The following is a 19,069-nucleotide window of genomic DNA, read 5'->3' on the forward strand; positions in this document are numbered from 1 at the left end:
CCATCTCCTTATCCATGCATCAAGCTAATGCTTTTTTAGATGCATTTCAAAATAAGTTGCGGACATCAGTAAACTTCCCTCTAAATACTTCTGCTTGCTTCTTATTAAAGTTCAGTAGTTGTTCTACAGCTTTTTTGACGTAGAATTTCAACACGATGTGAACACACAAATCTTAAGGGCACCATTGGATGGATTTTGACAAATGCTTATATTTGTGTTACCCAAAGTCCTATCAAGGTATAGAACATGATCATACCCTGGAATGTTCTAGAATGTTTCCTAATGCTTTTTTAGTCTGCCTTTGACATGAATCGTTCAGGGGACACCCAAAATTTGGGACTGCCCCTCTCTGGTTCTCTCTCTTCAGAAGTCCCTCTCCTTCCTGGTATGCCCAGACTCTGTCCTTTGGTTCTGTAAGGCAGAAAAACTTCGGGTGTCCTATCGGCCAGGCCACAGGGTGTGGACCCTGACCTGCCCGTAAGCTAGATGCCATGAAACTGGGAAATGCACTCCACGCTGTCCTCCCCTTCCCAGGGCCAGCGTCCTCCTGTATAGGCCTAATTTTGGTCAAACTCTAGATTTTTCACATAGCTGTTTTTTATGTTCTCCCCAGAGTTTCTAGTTTTTATCTGTGAGAGGATTAGTCCCATGGGCTCTTCCTTGGCCATCAGCAAAAAATGGAACCCCATTTATTGTCTTGTGTGTGTATGAATGCAAAGGAATGTATAAAAGGCATGTTTATAAAAGGGTTTCAAGTAGTATATGAAGAATCACAGCAGGTGGGACCTCTTGTCACATAATTTTACGTTCCGGAAGATTCAGTGACAGTGTTTCTCTACCAGATGGAATCTGGGGTACTAGTTAATACATCTTGGGGGAAAAAAGGTCTCTTAAACTCAGGGAGTATCTTCAGTATTAGAAATGACAGATTTAATTTGGTTGTCTAACATGTATTGAGTCCTTTCAAATCAGCAAGCCACCTAGTGCCTACAATAGGGAGGGGGGGAGGAGAATAGAGGGAGGGGTATGGCTGCTGACTTGAGGGAGGGAGGCAGAGCCATGAACCCCCATCCTGACAGAGCTAAGCAGGATGATGACTCTAAGCTGAGGTAAAAAAATATGAGGAGAGCAAATGTTTTCAAGCTATACAAAGGAAGGTAGTTCTGATAGAGGCTACAACACGGATGAGCCTCGAAAACTTAACGTTGAGTGAAGGAAGCCAGGCACAAAAGGACAAATATTACATGATTCCACGTGTGTGAAATATCTAGAATGGGCAGATTCATAGTCAGAAAGTGGATTCGAGGTTTACTAGGTGCTGGAGTCGGCATAGGGAGGATGGAATGTTAATGTTTAATGGGTACAGGAATTCTGTTTGGGGTGATGAAAAATTTTGGTAATGGATGGTGGTGATGGTGGCACAACATTGTGACTGTAATCAGTGTCACTCAGTTGTACACTTAGAATGGTTAAAATGGCAGATTTTATGTTATATATGATACTACACACAAAAAAAGCAAATGTACCAAAAATCTGTACGTGTATGTATATTATGGGATCACCAAGGAGGCCATGATGAATTTGTGGAGGACATACCATTAAGGTGAGTATTGAAACAAAAGCTGGATTTCTGCTGTGGGTGGAAGGCCAAGGCATTCTTGCATGAGGAACACAGAGGGGAACATGGCGGTGGTGTTTCTGGAATGTTCCGAGGGCTCAGGCACCTGAATCTAAGGGATGTGTCTCGGAAAGAGGTTGGAAAGGTAGGCAGAGACCAGATTGGCAGGGATATTGAAGCAGTTCTAAGGAGTTTGGACTTTATTTTGTAGACAGCAAGATTCTGTGGAATGACTCATGAGTATTTGGCCAGCCACCTCTGGTAGTGATGATGGTCAGGAAAAGAGGAAGTCGAAAATGGGGAGACCCGCTAAGACATTTTTGCATTCTCCAGAAAGATGTCTGCAGAGTGACCAAAAGCTCTTAATCTGTGTTTACAGCATTTCAGGGCCTTTGAAAATTTGAAATTCAAAAAAATAGTTGGCATTTTTTTCATTTCCTTCAATTAAGTGTAGAATGTTTAATAAAGAGGGGAAAGAGTGTTTAATAAAGAGAGGAAATCAAGTGGCTAATTCATGAACAGCACCTGAGTTCAGTAACTAAAATCTGAAAGGTGGTGATTTAAATAGGCTTACTTAGGTCTTTCTGGAACTCTTTCCCTCCTTTCTCCTTATGATTAAAAAAACCCCACCCATGTATGAGCTGGTTGTTAGAATTAGGAATGTCACCTGTGGTTGACTAGGAGGTGCTTTAATCAGTGATCTAGGCCTTGTATATCAGTTGCTCAGCCCAGTTGAAGTAACTGGATTGAAATTCAGTTCCATTTTCCACCGGGTGTGCCTCACTCTGTAGGCAAGTAGAGCCTAAGCTACCGGGATTAGCCAGTGCCAGTTCAGGCAGGTGACACCCTCTTCTTTCTACCTACCACATTAATCACATAAGGACCTAATCCTAAGGAAGTTTTATTTACAGAGCAGAAGTCACAGAACTTAATGACCTCAGGGCATAAACACAGGGGCCACCATCTGAATGAGAGTTGGTCCGATGTGGTCTCGGCATTCACTGCATCTGCAGGATTTGGGACCCCCTGATCTTGGCACCCTTGTGGTGTGCCTGTGAAATGTCACCTGACATGGGATAAGGGAATGAAGGTTGCTAACCCGCTGACCTTAGAAGAGGGAGAGGGTGTGGGATTATCCAGGTAGACTCAGTGTATTTCCCTGGGTTCTTAAAACCAGCAGCAGAAGAAAGCAGACGAGTTCAGAGGCACAGTCGAAGAAGAGGCAGGGGAAGTTGGAAGTTTGAAGGGGCTCAACCCACCACTGCTGACTCTGAAGATAGAGGAAGGGGGTCTTTAGAAGTTACGGGTGGCCTTTGGCCGACAGCCAGCGAGGAAAGGGGGCTGTTGGTCCAACAGTCGCAAGCACCTGGCTTCTCCCAGGGGCTTGAGCAAGTGAGGGAGTGGACTCTTCACAAGAGCCTTCTGCTGGGACTGCAGCCTGCCGCCATCTTGATTTTTATCTCGGTGAGGCCCATGTTGGACTTCTACATCCCAGAACTGGGAGGTAATCAACACGTGTTAGCTCGTTAAAGCAGTGATGGGAAACCGAGATGGTATTTCTTGTACAGGGATTTGTTACTGTCTTTGTTCCCTTGGAAGCCCTCAACTTCCAGTGGATGAGATGGAGATGTTCTGGAGAGTTCTGGAGAGGTGAGGCTTTGGAGTCAGGTTGCCTGTGTTTGCACATGGGCTGTGTATTTAGTCAGCCAAAGGGGTGCTGATGCAAAATACCAGAAATTGGTTGGTTTTTATAAAGGGTATTTATTTGGGGTAGGAGCTTACAGATACCGGGCCATAAAGCATAAGTTACATCCCTCACCAAAGTCTATTTCCACGTGTTGGAGCAAGATGGCTGCGAGGGTTCAGGCTTCCTGGGTTCCTCTGGGCTCAGCTTCTCTGTTTTCTCCACAAGGTCAGCTGTAGAGTATGAGGCTCTCTAGGCTTTGCCTCTCTCCACAAGGTCAGCTGTAGACTGTCAGGTGAACGTTTCTGTCCCTCTTCCTGGGGCTCCAGCTTCAGCATTAAACTCCAACATTGAAAGTCTTGCATCAGGGAAGTGGACTTGGCCCAATGGATAGAGCATCTGTCTACCACATGGGAGGTCTGCGGTTCAAACCCCAGGCCTCCTTGACTCATGTGGAGCTGGCCCACGCGCAGGGCTGATGCACTCAAGGAGTGCCCTGACACGCAGGGGTGTCCCCCACGTAGGGGAGCCCCACGCGCAAGGAGTGCACCCCGTAAGGAGAGCCGCCCAGCACAAAAGAAAGTGCAGCCTGCCCAGGAATGGCACCACACACACGGAGAGCTGACAGAACAAGATGACGCAACAAAAAGAAACAGATTCCCGGTGCCGCTGATAAGGATAGAAGTGGTCACAGAAGAACACACAGCGAATGGACACAGAGCAGACAACTTGGGGGGCGGGGGGAAGCGATGGGGAGAGAAATAATAAATAAAAAATAAATCTTTATAAACAAAAAAGCCTTGGATCAAAAAGCTCCAACTCTGTCCTTCGCCATGCCTTTTATCTGTGAGTTCCCACCCACCAAGCGGTGGGGACCCAATGCCCTAATGACGTGGCCCAGTCAAAGCCCTAATCATAACTCAGTCGCACCCAGTAATAGACCAGATAATAAGCATAATCCAATTCATAACCATATCAAACTGCTACAGACTGTACCGTCCTTTATGAGTTGGGTGACTTTGGGTGAGTTATCCTCTCTGTGTTCTGGCTTCCACACTTGCAAAATGGGAATAACTGTATTTAATTTGTAGAGTGATTGTAAAGATTTATTGGAATGCTCCATGTAAGCATGCTCAGTGCATGGTGAGTTAAGTGCTCAATAGTTATAAGCTGTTACTAGATTTGTTTGCAACAAGGGGCTATTTTTTTTTAACCTTCATGTTCCTTGTCTGTCATCCTTTACCACATCTTATTCTGAGGGTAGGAAACATCAAAAAGACAGCTGGAAATCTTTAGGCAGTACGTGTTTATTTTTAAGGGCTTCTGGAAAACACATATTACTTACAGCCTGGAACTGGAGCAGATGCTTATGAGGAAAAAGCATAAAGCTTAAGCAGTATGTCAGTGGAAGGTAAGTAAAGTATGATGCTTGGGGGCTAAATCTCTTGTGGGGACCACAGATACCCTCTAAGTCCAGCACGCATGGTCAGCTTCTGATCAGCCCTTGTTCACAGCTTGTCATTGTTAAGCTTATTCAAGCTGAACACTAGTAGATTGTGTTGTCCAGACAATCATCGTGTGTGAGAAACATTCCAGTTCCATAATCCTGTGATATGGGAATTCCTTAGTCCCCAAATTTCCGTCGTCCTGTAATTATCTCACGAGGCCCCTACTTTTTAGGACTGCAGGTGTTCCTATTTTAAGATGTTGACCTAATCCTGATGTCAAGAGGATGCACCTGTCAGAAAAATCCGAAAATTCCTCCATCATTTACCTGAATCAGGTGTCCTAGTAAAAGGGGAAAAATGTGAACTCGGAAATCCCCTGTACCACCATTTTGAACTCTCACCTCAGTGCCACTGACATCCTACCCTTCCATGCGTGAGCTTAGAACTTTCCTGTAGATGTCCACTATCTCCTCTGTGCTTCAGTTGCCAAAGGTAACCCCTGATGAACCACTGTGGCTGCATGGGGCAGGGGGTTGGGGAGGAGGGTAGGGATTCCATGTTATTGGGTATGTTTTTTAGAATATGAAGTTGTGTTTAGTTCAGATGGCAAGGATCAGGAAAATTCAGGGCTTTTTTTTTTTTTCTATCCAATTTCTGTTTTATCTTATGAATGTTGAGAATCTCAAAGCATCATGTTTCTATATTCTTTGGCTACTAGGAAACTCAGAACTACTTCTACTTATGGTATGGTACCTATTTTCCCATATTAACCTTATTTTTCTGCCCCATTTTCCTTTCCTTCCTGTTTCTACCTATGTTTAGTATTTTTTTTTTTTTTTGGCGGAACCAAGGCAGCTTTATTTTGGAAGAGAGAAAAGTGGCTTCCAGTTGGGGACAAGAGCATCAAGGGGGTGGGCCAGGCACGGGGCGGGCAGGGCTGGAGCCAGGAGGGGCGGCGGTGGCAGTTCAGTTGCTCAGGACATCGGAGGACTCGGACACGAGCTTCCCGTCGCGGGTCTCGATCTTTTTCACCACCAGTGCCTTGTTGCGGATCACCAAGCCGGAGCCCCCAGGAGAGGCTAAGCCCTGGAAGGGGCTGGAGCCTAAGTTGAGGCCCACCACCGGGCTCAGTCCACCTGAGTGGTAGCCGCTTGAGCTGGTCCTTGTGTGAATACTCATGTTCTGCATGCCAGCCTCCAGCCTGCCCTCCTCGCCCTCCAGCAGCTTGCGGTAGGTGGCGATCTCGATGTCCAGGGCCAGCTTGACGTTCATCAGCTCCTGGTACTCGCGCAGCTGCCGCGCCATGTCCTGCTTGGCCTGCTGCAGCGCGGCCTCCAGCTGGGCCAGCTTGGCGTTGGCGTCCTTGACCGCCAGCTCCCCACGCTGCTCGGCCTCAGTGATGGCCGCCTCCAGGGAGGCTCTCTGGCCCTTCAGGCGGCCCTTAATCTCAGCCTGGAGCCGGCTGATGCTCCGGTTCATCTCGGTGATCTCCGTCTTGGTGCGGCGGAGGTCATCGCCGTGCTTCCCGGCCAGCGTCTGCAGCTTCTCGTACTCGATCTGGTACATGCTCTCGGCCTCGGCCCGGCTGCGGTTGGCGATCTCCTCGTACTGGGCCTTGACCTCGGCGATGATGCCGTCCAGGTCCAGGGAGCAGCTGTTGTCCATGGACAGCACCACGGACGTGTCTGAGATCTGGGCCTGCAGCTCAGCCAGCTCCGCTTCATACAGGTGCCTGAGAAAGTTAATCTCCTCAGTCAGGCCTTCCAGGCACGACTCCAGCTCTACCTTGTTCATGTAAGCTTCATCGACATCCTTCTTGATGAGGACAAATTCATTTTCCATGTCTGTTCGCTTGTTGATCTCCTCCTCATACTTATTCTTGAAATCCTCCACCAGCCCCTGCATGTTGCCAAGTTCTGCCTCCAGCTTCAGTTTCTCCTGGCCCAGCCCTTCCAGTGCCTACGAAGGTTGCTGATGTAGCTCTCAAACAGGCTGTCCATGTCACTCCGAGAAGTCTTCTGCTGCTGCTGCAGGAGGCGCCACTTAGTCTCCAGCATCTTGTTCTGCTGCTCTAGGAACCGTACCTTGTCGATGAAGGAAGCAAACTTGTTGTTGAGGCTCTTGATCTGCTCCTTCTCCTGCATGCGCACGGCCTGGAGGTCGTTAGTGTCCATCAGCTTCACGGGGGTAAGCAGGCTCTGGTTCAAGGTGACGGCCGTGATGGTCCCTACACTGCCTGCCCTGCTGTAGCCCAGACCCAGACCCAAGCCGGCGCCCATGCTGCCTCGGAAGCCGCTGCTGCCCACCCGGGAGAGGGTGGAGAAGTTGATACGGGAGCTTGGCCCACTCGTGTACGAGCGGCTGCTGAAGGTCCGGGGGCCCGAGGTGGACACCTTGAAGGACTTCTGGGTCACCCTGGTGGACATGGTGGAGGCTGAGCTGGAGGGCGGGTGGGCCAAGCTGAGAAGCGAACGCGAGCAGAGGTTGCTGCTGAGCTCTGTTTAGTATTCTGTTAAGTTGTATTTCTGTGAATTGTCTCAGGTCTACTTTCAGAACGGGGCAGGGGAAAACAAATGACAGTTTGAGATCATTAAGAAATTGTCAGAGAAACCATTGCAGGTTGCCATGGGAGCTGCTAATTCGCATTCCTCTCTGCCTTTGGGGTGCTTCTGTAAGGATGAGCCTACACCCTGTATTATGTCACCTGAGTGCAGGGCTGGAGTCTTGGCTAAGTGGATAGTGTCATACACACTCCTGTATGCAGATGGGGCAACGCGACATCCCCTTGTTGATTAACTGTGATGGCATCTGTACAAAGGTTTGGCTTGATGACGAGGCATCCTTAAACTTTCTTAAATGGTGTTTGTGGATGATGGGCATCAGAATCATTTGAGGAGCTTTTTAAAAACGTACGTTCTGGGATTCCCTCCCAGGGACTTAGATTCAGTCCCTCTGATGTGGAGCTAAGGAATATGCATTTTAAGAAGATCCTAGGTGGGTTTTTTATGAACCAAGTAGCTCATGGACCAGACTTTGAAAAATACTGCCTTAAAAGGTGGGTTGGATTTAAAGAGACAGAGAATAGTGCATTCCAGATGACAGAATTAGGAGAAGCAGAGGCATGATAATGGGTAGGAAAGGGTGACAAAGAAGGATGGAAGGGTAGATATTGACTGTGGGAGGCCCTCTACTCGCTGCAGTGCCTTCTTCTGTCTGTGCACGTAAACATTTGTCTGCCTGCTCATAGGCTATGCTTGGCCAGAGGATCCTAACATATAGCGACCTTCTAGGAGCTCCTTGTTTAGAAGGGGGAGGCTAGCTGTAGATTCGCAAAGCCTTCTGGAATAGAACAGGTGCTGTGATGCAAATTTGGAGCCTTTTAATTAGGAGATGGTCAGGGAGAGAAGAGGAAGCAGAGGCATTCTAAAACAAAGCTGAGCAGTTATTTTCTTTCTATTGAGTTCCTGAAATTGTACAAGGCAGTGATTTACATTGAGGTCCCCCCACACTGACTCTTGAGATACCTTTTTTTTTTTTTTTTTTTTAATGATTGGATGGTTTGCTTGTATGTTGCCTGCCTCCTTGCTGTGCTATTAAACAAGGCCTTGACTAGGTGCCTCTTGAGATTTTTTTCCAGCTGGTTTTGGAACTCGGGGTTTTTTTAGAAACTGAAAGTATCTTTGATTTCATATTCCTTCACAAACAAAGTGAGGGGAAAAAATCAAAGTGAACACTCCTTATTTGAAAGCGACTGAATAAATGACAAGCTTTTTAATAACTAGGCTATTTATTTCAAGTCAAATGCATTGAGACTAAATGTCCAGTAACCTCCTTAGTCACCTCCCCTTCTCCCCCAAATCTGATGTCTGTCCTCTCTCCACCCAGCATCTCTTTTTGAACTGTACCAGCTTGGGTGGTGGGTGGCTCCATATCAGGATACTGGTTGCATTAATCTAGAGCAAGAGCTAAAACTCTCAATCTACTTCTCAGCTCAAAGCTTTGAGTGTTTTTGGATTACTCTGTATTCAGCCACATTAAGCTCAATACCACAGCCTTGACCAAGTGGTATTGCCTCCTGCTGATCTAAAGGTGAAAGCCAACCCCATAAAAATGAATGTTTCGCTGAGAATGCTTGCTCTACTACCTGCAAACCCAGCCAATCGTACTGCCAAATCCAAAGAAAGAATTGGCTTGAGAAATGCAGATTGCATTTTTCTGGCAAGGAATAGATTCCAAATCAATCCCATGGGCTCCTTAACTAAAATGTAGTAGACATGGCAAACACTTTAATTGGAAACTTCCAGAACCGCCCATCCCCCCAACAAACCCCACTAAACTCTTAACTTGCTGTAACATGGAAGCAATTTGTTGAAGAAATGAAGAAAAATGATGTATCTTTAACAACTTTTTAAGCCTCATTTCCCTCTAAGATTTCTAGAAAACAATGCTTAATATTGATCTCAAAGAGCCTAACAACACTGAAGACACTTCAACATCTATAATTGGGTTGACACATGTACACTCTGTCCAGGAGTGTGGTTGCAGAAAAGTTTGGCAATCTGGATTACATGGAGAGATCATTAAATTACATTTACAAATCTCTGTGGGGCATCACAGCATGCTAAGAACTATAATGGCCATAGAACTAGATGTGGCTTCTGTCCAGCAGGGTCCCTTTACTGGGCCAATTTCAGACTAACTGGCCACCAGAAGATACCCATGGCTCTCCTTCTCAAGATGCAGGTTTTCTTTAGGTTTCTTAGCTATTAGGTATGATGTTTTTCTTTGTTAATCAAGCGAGGCTATTTTTCAAGTCTAATCTGGACTGATGAGGAATGGATGACATTAGAATGATGTGGAATCCCAGAGTTAGAAGCGATTTAAGCAGCTCTTTGAAAGATGCCTCCATTGCCTTTCCTCTAAGATGGTAAGCATTTGAGCGCCTTACATACTTCCACTTATAGGAAACTAGCTCCCTCACGAAGACATTGCATTTACATTTTGAACTGATAGTTGATCATTTTCTGCTCAGTTGATTACTTTCTGCTCAGTTTCATAAAGCATTTCCCACCTCTTTAAAACCTTATGGTCCTTGTTATCCTTCTAGAGCAGGGGTAAGGAAACTTTCTTAAAGGGCCAGATTATGCAGGCATGCTCTCTGACAACGACACAACTGCTGTTTGTAGTGCCAGTGCAATACTTACACAAATGGGAGTGGCTGTATTCCAGTAAAACTTTATTTACAAAGCTAGGTGTGTGACCATAGTTTTAGACTTCCATTCTAGAGCTATATAATCTAGGCTCTGAGTAGGAATTCCACGCTGCTTCCCTAATATATATATATATATATATATATATATATATATATATATATATGGGCCTCTTATCTCTACCCATAGTGCTTGGTGCCACAATTAGGAAAGTGTATTGAATGCTGTCCAACTAATCTAATAAAAGTTTTTAGATCCCAATAGAAATGATTTTGTGATTGGAATTATCTGCTGTTCTAAACATGCATAACATTATGGAATGAAACATAGTGTTTTCTTTGTTTTGTTTTGTTTTTTTAAGACCACATAACCTTTCTTGCAAGGAAGCGGTAACTTTAAGAAAGTACTTTTAATGTTCCGTCATGGAAAGTTCTTGGCTGGGAGTTGGCAAGTTGGAGATGGGGAGGATGCAGGTGAAGCAAAACTTCTGCCCCCAAAGTGTAGAATATTCTTACAGTTCCAAATACAGCCATCGTTTCAGAGTTATGGATAATAATTAGACTTATTCGCAGAATAGCTACGTGAATCATTGCTCACACGTTTTTTCCCCTTTTTCGCTTGCTCTTTTGTATTTCCCCCTTTACTGAGTAGCCCGTTCTTATAGGGCCCTAATAGTGCCAGAATATTATCTGCTGGGCATAATAAACATCCCACTAGCTCGGGGGATCCAGAAACTGGGTCAGCCAGAAGTCAGAATCCACCCTGTTGCAGGAGGAGGTAAGACCTGAAGTGTGGAGCCAGCCTCGTTTTTAAGAGTTCATATTTATAGGGTAATAGCACTGCTGATGTAAAAATTACTGGTTGGAGTCCAAACTAATTTTGGACATTAATAAAAAGCTTCAGAACTTCTTAAGTAACAGTTATTAAAGCCAGGCCTGACCTCAAGCACCTGCTACTTAATTGCGCTAATAGACACTGGCAGGCCCCGTCTCTTCTATATTAGATAACTTTGCCCCATCACCCATTGACCTTTTGTATATATTTTTTGTACTTTCTTCGGGGAGGGGAAAGGACACGAGAGGAAGGGAGAAATCGGGTTTGGGAGGAGAAGTTGTTCCTGCGTTGTTTGAGGAAAGGAGGTTCTCGTTCCTTGCTGCTTTGTGTGGTTGGTGGACAGGCAACGTGCAAAGGGGTAGAGAGCTTGTTAGGCATGCAGCACCTCTGGCCCAGCCCTGTGCCTCTTCATTCAGAATCTGCATTTTAGCACGATCCCTACGTGACTCCTAGGCATGTTAAAGCTTGAGAAAGTGATGATCTATTTCACATACTTCCTTCATCACAGAGAATGGCCGCCAACTTTATTTCAGAAATGCTTGCATCACAGAAAGCTCGTGTGGCTTTGACTTTTTAGGAGCTTAATGCCATTCTTCCACTGGCATTGAGACTTTGCCTAGAAATCTACAAAATAAAAGCACTGAGTGCCAAAATAATAAGAAAATATTCTCATTACTATGTTATGTGGACCTTTCTTCTTTTTTTTTTCCTAAAGATTTCTATTTACCTCCTCCTTTCCCCCATTGTCCGTTGTGTGTCCATTCACTGTATGTTCTTCTGTGTCTGTCTGTATTCTCATTAGGCAGCTCCGAGAACCGATCCTGGGACCTTCCGGAGTGGGAGAGAGGCGATTACTCTCTTGTGCCACCTCAACTCCCTCTTCTGCTACATCATCTTATTTTCTCTCTTCTGTGTCTCTTGTTGTGTCATCTTGCTGTGCCAGCTCTCAGGGTTGGCTGGCACTCCTGCACTGGGCAGCTTTTCCATGCTGGGCAGCATTCCAGTGTGGGCTGGCACGCTGTGTGGGCCAGCTCACTGTGTGGGCCAGCTTGCCCTCACCAGGAGGCCCTGGGCATCGAACCCTGGACCTCCTGTATGGTAGACAGGAGCCCAACTTGTTGAGCCACATCTATTTCCCTTATCTTCTAAATAAACATTAAATGGATATCCCTGTAACCACCATTAAAAAAAATACATTGTGTTTTAATTTTAATTCATTTTAATTCAAAATAGTCTAAAAATTTCCCTTATGATTTCTTCTTTGACCTATTTTTTTGTTAAAAGACCTTTTTTTTAAATTTTAATTTATTTTCAAACTATCAGGATTTATTTATTTCTAGATTAATTCTGCTATAATCAGAGAACATACTCTGCCTAATTTCAGTCCTTTAAAATTTGAATTTTATTTTATGGGTCAGATCTTGATGAATGTTCCCTGTGCCCTTAAAAAGAATACATGTTCAGCTGCCATTAGATGGAGTGTTCAATAAAGGACAATTAGGTCAAGTTGGTTGAGAGTGTTCAAGTTTTCTATCTTTACTCTTCTGTCTACATGTTCTGTCACTGAGAGGAATGTTTATCTCCAACTCTAATTATGGAATTCTCTAATTTTCTTTTTAGCTTTCATTTTTTTCTTCCTGTAATTTGAAGCTCTTTTTTTTTAGGGAATGTACATTTATGACTTATGTCTCCTGATAAATGGGACTCTTTAGTATTATGATATGTCCCTCTTTATTCTTGGTAATAGCCTCTGTTCTAAAGTCATTCTTGTCTGAAATTAATTTGATTACTTCAGCTTTCTTTGAATAATGTGTGCATGGCATAATTTTCCAACCTTTTCCTTTTGGCTAATTTGTCTCTTTAGTCTTTTTGTATAAAGTGGGTTTCTTATAGACAGCCTATAGTTAGATCTTGTTTTATTTAACAATCTTACAATCTCTGCCTTTTAATCGGAGTGTTTAGACCATATACGCTTAATGTGGTTATTGACATGGTTGGGTCTAACCCTACCATCTTGCTATTTTCTATTTCATATCATGCAATTCTACTGGTGATAACTTCTCTCATCTATTACTTGCCTGGAAAAGTCTTTCATTTTTGAAAGATTTTCGCTATGTATTTCTGAGTTGGCAGTATTTTTTTACTTCAGAATTTTAAAGATATTATTCCATCAAGTTCTACCCTGCAATACCTGGTGAGAAGTGTGATGTCATTTTCAATCTTTTCCCCTCTGTACATAATGTCTTATTTTATCTGACTGATTTTTAAAGATTTTCTTTTTATCACTGGTGTTCAACAATGTAATTATCGTATGCCTTGTTTTGTTTCTTCTGCTTGGGGTTCTTTGCATTCCTCAGCTCTGTGAATTTATAGTTTTACTTAAATTCAGAAAAATTTGGCCACTCATCCGTTAAATAATTTTTTAGTCTTTCCCTTTTTCCCCACCTTCAGGGACTCAAATTACACATATGCTAGACTGTTTTATTTTATCCTACAGTTTACTAAACATTTTCCATTTATTTTCAGTATTTTCTGTGCTTCATTTCAGATAGTTTCTATTACTAATATTTTCTTGTTCAGTATCTAACCTGCTGTTAATTCCATCTACTGTATTTTTCCATTAGATTTCTAGAAGTTGCATTTTCATATTTTTAATCTTCCAATTATTTCCTTCTCATGCTCATGTTTTTCTTTGCATACTTGAGCACATTTGTAAGATTTATAATAGCCATTTTAAGGTCCTTGTGTAGTAATTTTATTATCTCCGTCATTTGACTCTGTTTCTACTGATCCCCCCTCCCTGCTTTGGTTATAAGTTATTTTTATTTATTTATAAAAATAAATAAAGCAAGTCTTTGTCTTTGGCTACTATTTTTTGACTGGAAGCTGCACTTCATGAATTTTACATGGTTGTATTCTGGATTTTGTTATTACTTTAAAGAAAGTTGGATGATATCAGCTCTGTAACTAAGTAACATTCAGATCAGTCTGACCTTTTTGAGGTTTCTTTTAAGCTTGTTATGGGGGATCTAGATCAGCATTTAATCTAGTACTAATTTATCCCCATTACTAGAGCACTTTCTTTCTGAGGACTCTATGCAATACCCCAGATGTTACGAGGTCTTCTCACTGTGGTTTTGGACAACAAACTATTCCCAGCCTTGTGTAAGCTCGGATGACTTTTTTTTTTTTTTTTACCTGCTACTTTCCTGTGGTTCCTTCACTGCCTTGAGGTTTGTTCCTCACACACAAATGGTTCACAATTCAGCTAAAGACTTGATGAACCCTTTGCAGATCTCTAGAGCACCTGCACTGTGCAGCTCCATTTTCTTTGTTACTCTGCCCTGCAAAAACCTTGGCCTCTCTGAACTCTGTCTCCAGAACCTAATGAGATTGTTGGGCTCTATTTGATCACCCTCTCTTGGCTGCACCCTGGAACTCTCTTTTGAGGTAGTGATCTGGGGCAATTGTAGGGCTCACTTCACCTATTTACATTTCCTCAGGGATCACAGTTCTGTGCTGGTGCCTGTCCAAGATCTGAAAAGATTTTTATAAATTTTATCCAGTTTTCTAATTGTTTATGCCAGAAGGGCATTTCCATAGCAGGTAATTCATCATAGGCAGAAGTGGAAGTCCCATTGAGCAGTATAAAAACTATGTATCAGTTATAAATATTTTATCTGCAAAATGTATAGTTTGGTAGCTGCGAGTCCCAACGTTCTTTTAAACCCTTGAAGCCACAAAATGTCCCCAAGAACCTCACAATTTGTTATTGCCCTTGATAAGAAAATTCTTTATGTTAAAACAAGACTAGTTTCAGATGTGCTGCCTGTTTATTTCCAGACCATTCCCCCCATTTCTCTCAACCCTCTCCAGAAATCCACTGGTGTCCGTTTTCAGTTATCCAAGGCACCCAAAGCTTCATCTTCATAGATCAGCAAAGTCTGTTTCCTTATAGGTTCCCAGGATATTCCGGCACTCTCTCCACTTGAAGGTTCACTGCACTTCAGAGCAAGGAGGAAATCTCATCTCGCATTCTTCTGCATTCTCTCCTTGGCCCTCAGTCATAACTGGTACTCATACTCATGGAAAGATTGTCTATCTTAGATTCCTGCCTCAAATTATCTTCAGAAGCCTCTTTTGTGACTTTTCCCCGGACGTGGCTCCTTTTCTAGATCAAAGTTCTTCAGATGAGAAACAGAATCTTGGCAAATTACCCTTTCTGGTTAGGGAAGAATGCCATGAGTGGAGAAAACACCGATACATATATATATAGATATATATATATATATATAACATTTTCCACAAACATTTCACATATTACTTTATAGAGTTCTAGCTCTGCTTCATCTCAGAAGATGGATTATAGTCCTTGCCGCTTCCAGCACGTTTGTGAATGCATGTTGAGAGTGTGAGTACAGGTTGAGTAGCTGCCACATTGAGATGAATGATATTCCTACTATGCAGGCAGGGGGTTGAATAAAGAAGCAAATATTCTTATTTGAGTTTAGAAATAACTAGCAGAATCAGGAATAGATTCAGCAAATTTTGGCTCAATATTCCCCACCAGTCTTTTTTTTTTTTTTTTAAGGACCAAAATAGTCATCTGGGTTTTCTATTAGGTCCTTGTGGGAACTTACTAGATTTATGTTTTGGAAAATGGCCATATCAACAACTGTGGCTTGCAACCAAGCCCATTTAAGATGAGAGCAACAAAACTCCTCTCTTCCCTACAGTACCTCTTCCCAACATTTACCATGTGGTATCTGTGTTAATTTTGGCTTCTTCTGAATAGCTGTGGTGGTGATGGCTACTGGGTGAAGCTCTAAGATGTCTTAGAGGAATCAGTCCTAGGAGGCAGCATGCCAAACCTGGTACGTGAGCAAAGGGAAGCCTTTGGGTCAAGCTGTGCCTAGCAATTTTGGTGTTCATTCTTTTCATCAGCCTAACCACAAACCCACTCAACCTTTCTCCACCCACCTTGCCACCTGCTCATGTGCACAATAGGGGGCACCAGTTTCCCCTTCTCTGTTGTGCATACCTTTGTCTGAGGATGCATATATGATCTGGGGAGAGACTGAGTGGCAGAGATGGACTAGAGCATCCCATATATGACTGTGTGGTCTGTTTTAGTTGTTTCCCACTCGACAAAGAGCCCCTTGAGAGCAGTGGCTGTCTTATCCATGCTGTAACTGCAATGTCTAGCCAGTGCCTGACATTCAATAGCCATTGAATTCTCTTCTGAATGGTTAAGTAGTGCATAGAAGGCTTCCCTTTTTCATAATACCTGTCTTAGTGCTGGTTTGGAGCCCTGAAGATAAATATTCTTCAAGTTCTCCATTGCTATGTAAATATTCTCAACACTAGTCATATCTTAAATCTTACCAGGATTCCAGCTACCCTAGGGAGGGCATCCATTGCCATCAAGTAATTCCACCAGGTCTGAATTTTGCCAAATAATTTCTTGGGTAGCTGTAGGTGGAGGGGATCAGTCAGTGCGTGGGTGAAAAATTGTAATCAGTGTTGTAGGCAGTTAGAATTCGACTCCTTTCTGCAGACCTCAGTCACCAGCTAGAATGCTGAGATCCAGGATGCTTTGGTTCTAGCTCAGGTTTGTGCCACTAACAAGCTGGTGACCTTGGAGTCAGTTCCCCTTTCTAGAGGTCAGTTGCCTCATCGGCAAACGCATAATCTTTAAGGTTCTTCTTGCTTTTGAACCTGCTTTGAGGTTCAAAGGATGGACCTAGTCTATGGAATTACATCAGATTTAAGAAGCGTGGGTGAAGTAAAAGAACAAAGAAGTAAAACTTAAATATCTGCAGATTCTTTTCTTGCTTGTTCTTAAATCAGAATTTCAAATTTTTTGAGCTGTTGTGATAAACCGATGCTAGTGAAACTGAAACAGAAAACACGGAGTTGTAATTTATTTGGCCCTTTTCCTGAGTATATTTGTCAGAGTGCGGTTGACAAATGAACTTGAGTAGAGGAACACCACCTTCCCACCTTGACTCTTTCCCCTGGGTGACCTTGGGCACGTGGCTTGGCTCTCCTGGGCCACTGTGCTTCGACGTATGAAAATGCATGCCTTGTGACTACAGTGTAAAAACTGATATAAAGGTTTTGAAAAAACCCCAAAAGATCTCTATGATAAAAGGTGTTATTTTACGGGCTCTCCCAAGAGAGTTTTCCCTGTTCAGTGCTGTAATTAGTGGATGGAACGTTTTCAAGGAACATTGCAAAGATAATAGAAACCTCTAGGTATATTCTTTCCTGCTGCATAACAGTGTGGATCTGAATGGCCGTAACTCTTTTTGTTAGAATGATTGGCTTGGCCCTTGCTATTCCCTTACATTAAAGTTACAGCATGAACCGATATCCTCTTTAGGATTCAAACTTTCTTCTCTTATTTTTGCTTTCCTCTAACATTTCTTAAAGACTGTCTTTGGATTACTTACACAGCTGTTTTATGAGAGTGTTGGAGTTTATGAGTAAGATTACTGTTACCAAAATGTTTGTGAAATCACTTCTTAAGTCATATATTTGCATCATGTACAACCTGTTTGACAATCAAAACATTATGCCCTTCAGCACTTGGCTGGCCATTATGGTAAGTTTTCCAGTAGAGCGTTCCAGCATAATATAATTGGGCAGCAGACAGGAGGAATACAGTATATTATTTTGACATAGAACTTCAAGTGCATTTCTCTTTTCATAAAATTGAGACGGTCCCATGACATTCTGTAACAGTGTCAGTGCGATCAGTTAATAGGTTAGGAAATTCCAGTAGAGCTGGGGAGGGGAAGGGAGATAACCAGTGGCTGCTGTGCAGGACACCAGCACGGGTGGAAGGTTGGACTGGGCCTGGGGCACAAGACACAGCCACTGATCTGGGCAGGCAATCGGGGGTGTCTGCCTGACTCTTAACTCTCACCATTCCAGGTACTCATTGGCATTGGCTGTCTTCTCTTTCCTCTTAGTCAACCTTCAAGGTCCATGCCAAACTTTAGTTCCTTCGTGAAGGTTTTGCTGACCTCTTCATTGTAGACGCCAGCTCCTTTTTCTTGATCTTCATGGTATTTCCTTTGTCCTTTCTCATTGCTTAGTTGTCCTTTGTTAACGTTTCATCCGCGCTTGTTTGTAGCCTCCTTGAGGACGTGCTGTGTCTTACTCACCTTGGGTTTGTTGTAAGGCAGAGGCTGTGTCCTCTTTGGGATATGAGGAGCCGGTTGAAGTGTGAGGCGTTATCTTCCAAATGTGATGTCTAGCCCTGACTCGACCCTTCATTCCATGTTTGTTTACTTGAGTAACAAGTTCTGGGCACCCAAAATCATTAAGGCACTGCGTGCAGAGTCAGACTTTTCGCAGTAGTCCTTTCCCCCTTGGAGTTTTCACTATTGCCTGGGAAATAAGAGAGATCTGTAACAAAATGGTGCGGCACAAAGCTTTACATTCAGATGTCGGCTGAGTAAAACAGTCAATAAATTCTACAAAAATGTAAACCTCATCCCTAGGCTACCAAATAGTCTTTCTAACTCTGAACATGGTTGCAGCAAGAACAATGCTTATGTACTGATTTAAGAAAAATACGACTTAGCATGCATATCCAAGCGTGCTTATCCACACAGTCTAAAGGTTTTTCCAGTGCCTGTAATATGTTTTATCCAAACATGGTGCATCTTTCTCATATTTCCCCTTCTGGGGACAAACAGTAAGATGAGAGAGAGAATCTTGAGGGTTGACTTGATAATGAGGCTGCCTGGTGACACAGATGTGTGGCTAGCTGAAGTTTTGCAACTTCCTGGGATACTCAACAGGGGCAGCCCTTTAACAACTGTGAGCTGTACAGACAGCCCATAAAATGTGACAGGGCAGTAAAAGCCACGTTTTCCATCCGACCTCTAGCTTCCATGTGTGTTTATGTCCCACGCTCTGACTTGCAAATGCTCCCGTGGATCCTGTGAGCCTTGGATAAATAGGTCAGCGAGTCGGAACCTGTGTTTTGAAGTACGAGGCATACATCTCAGATGTGAGTTTAGAACTTGGAAAGACTTTTCCAGTGTTTTCAGCCTTCGCTGTCTGCAGCTGGCCCCAGGGGAGAAATAATATAAGGGAGATCTCAAGTAAATAAACGAAAGCACAAGACACCCATTTACTTTGAAACAAGAGGACTGCAAGGATTCATTTCAAAAATAATGTAATGGTAAAATCCTGTGTTTTTGCAGAGAACAATGATCCTCTTCTAGATGATTTTATTTTAAAAAGGCAGGGGCAGGCT

General features: G+C 43.4%; 1 protein-coding gene and 1 pseudogene across 1 annotated transcript in view; one reads left to right on the forward strand and one right to left on the reverse strand.

Moving 5' to 3' along the window:
• Nucleotides 1-19,069, forward strand: part of BMP6 (bone morphogenetic protein 6) — a 163,435-nt gene that overhangs the window by 18,412 nt on the left and 125,954 nt on the right. The window lies entirely within an intron of this gene.
• Nucleotides 5,582-7,241, reverse strand: LOC101421717 (keratin, type II cytoskeletal 8 pseudogene; annotated as a pseudogene).

This window comes from Dasypus novemcinctus, chromosome 22 (genome assembly GCF_030445035.2).
Source record: "Dasypus novemcinctus isolate mDasNov1 chromosome 22, mDasNov1.1.hap2, whole genome shotgun sequence".
Lineage (NCBI taxonomy): Eukaryota > Metazoa > Chordata > Mammalia > Cingulata > Dasypodidae > Dasypus > Dasypus novemcinctus.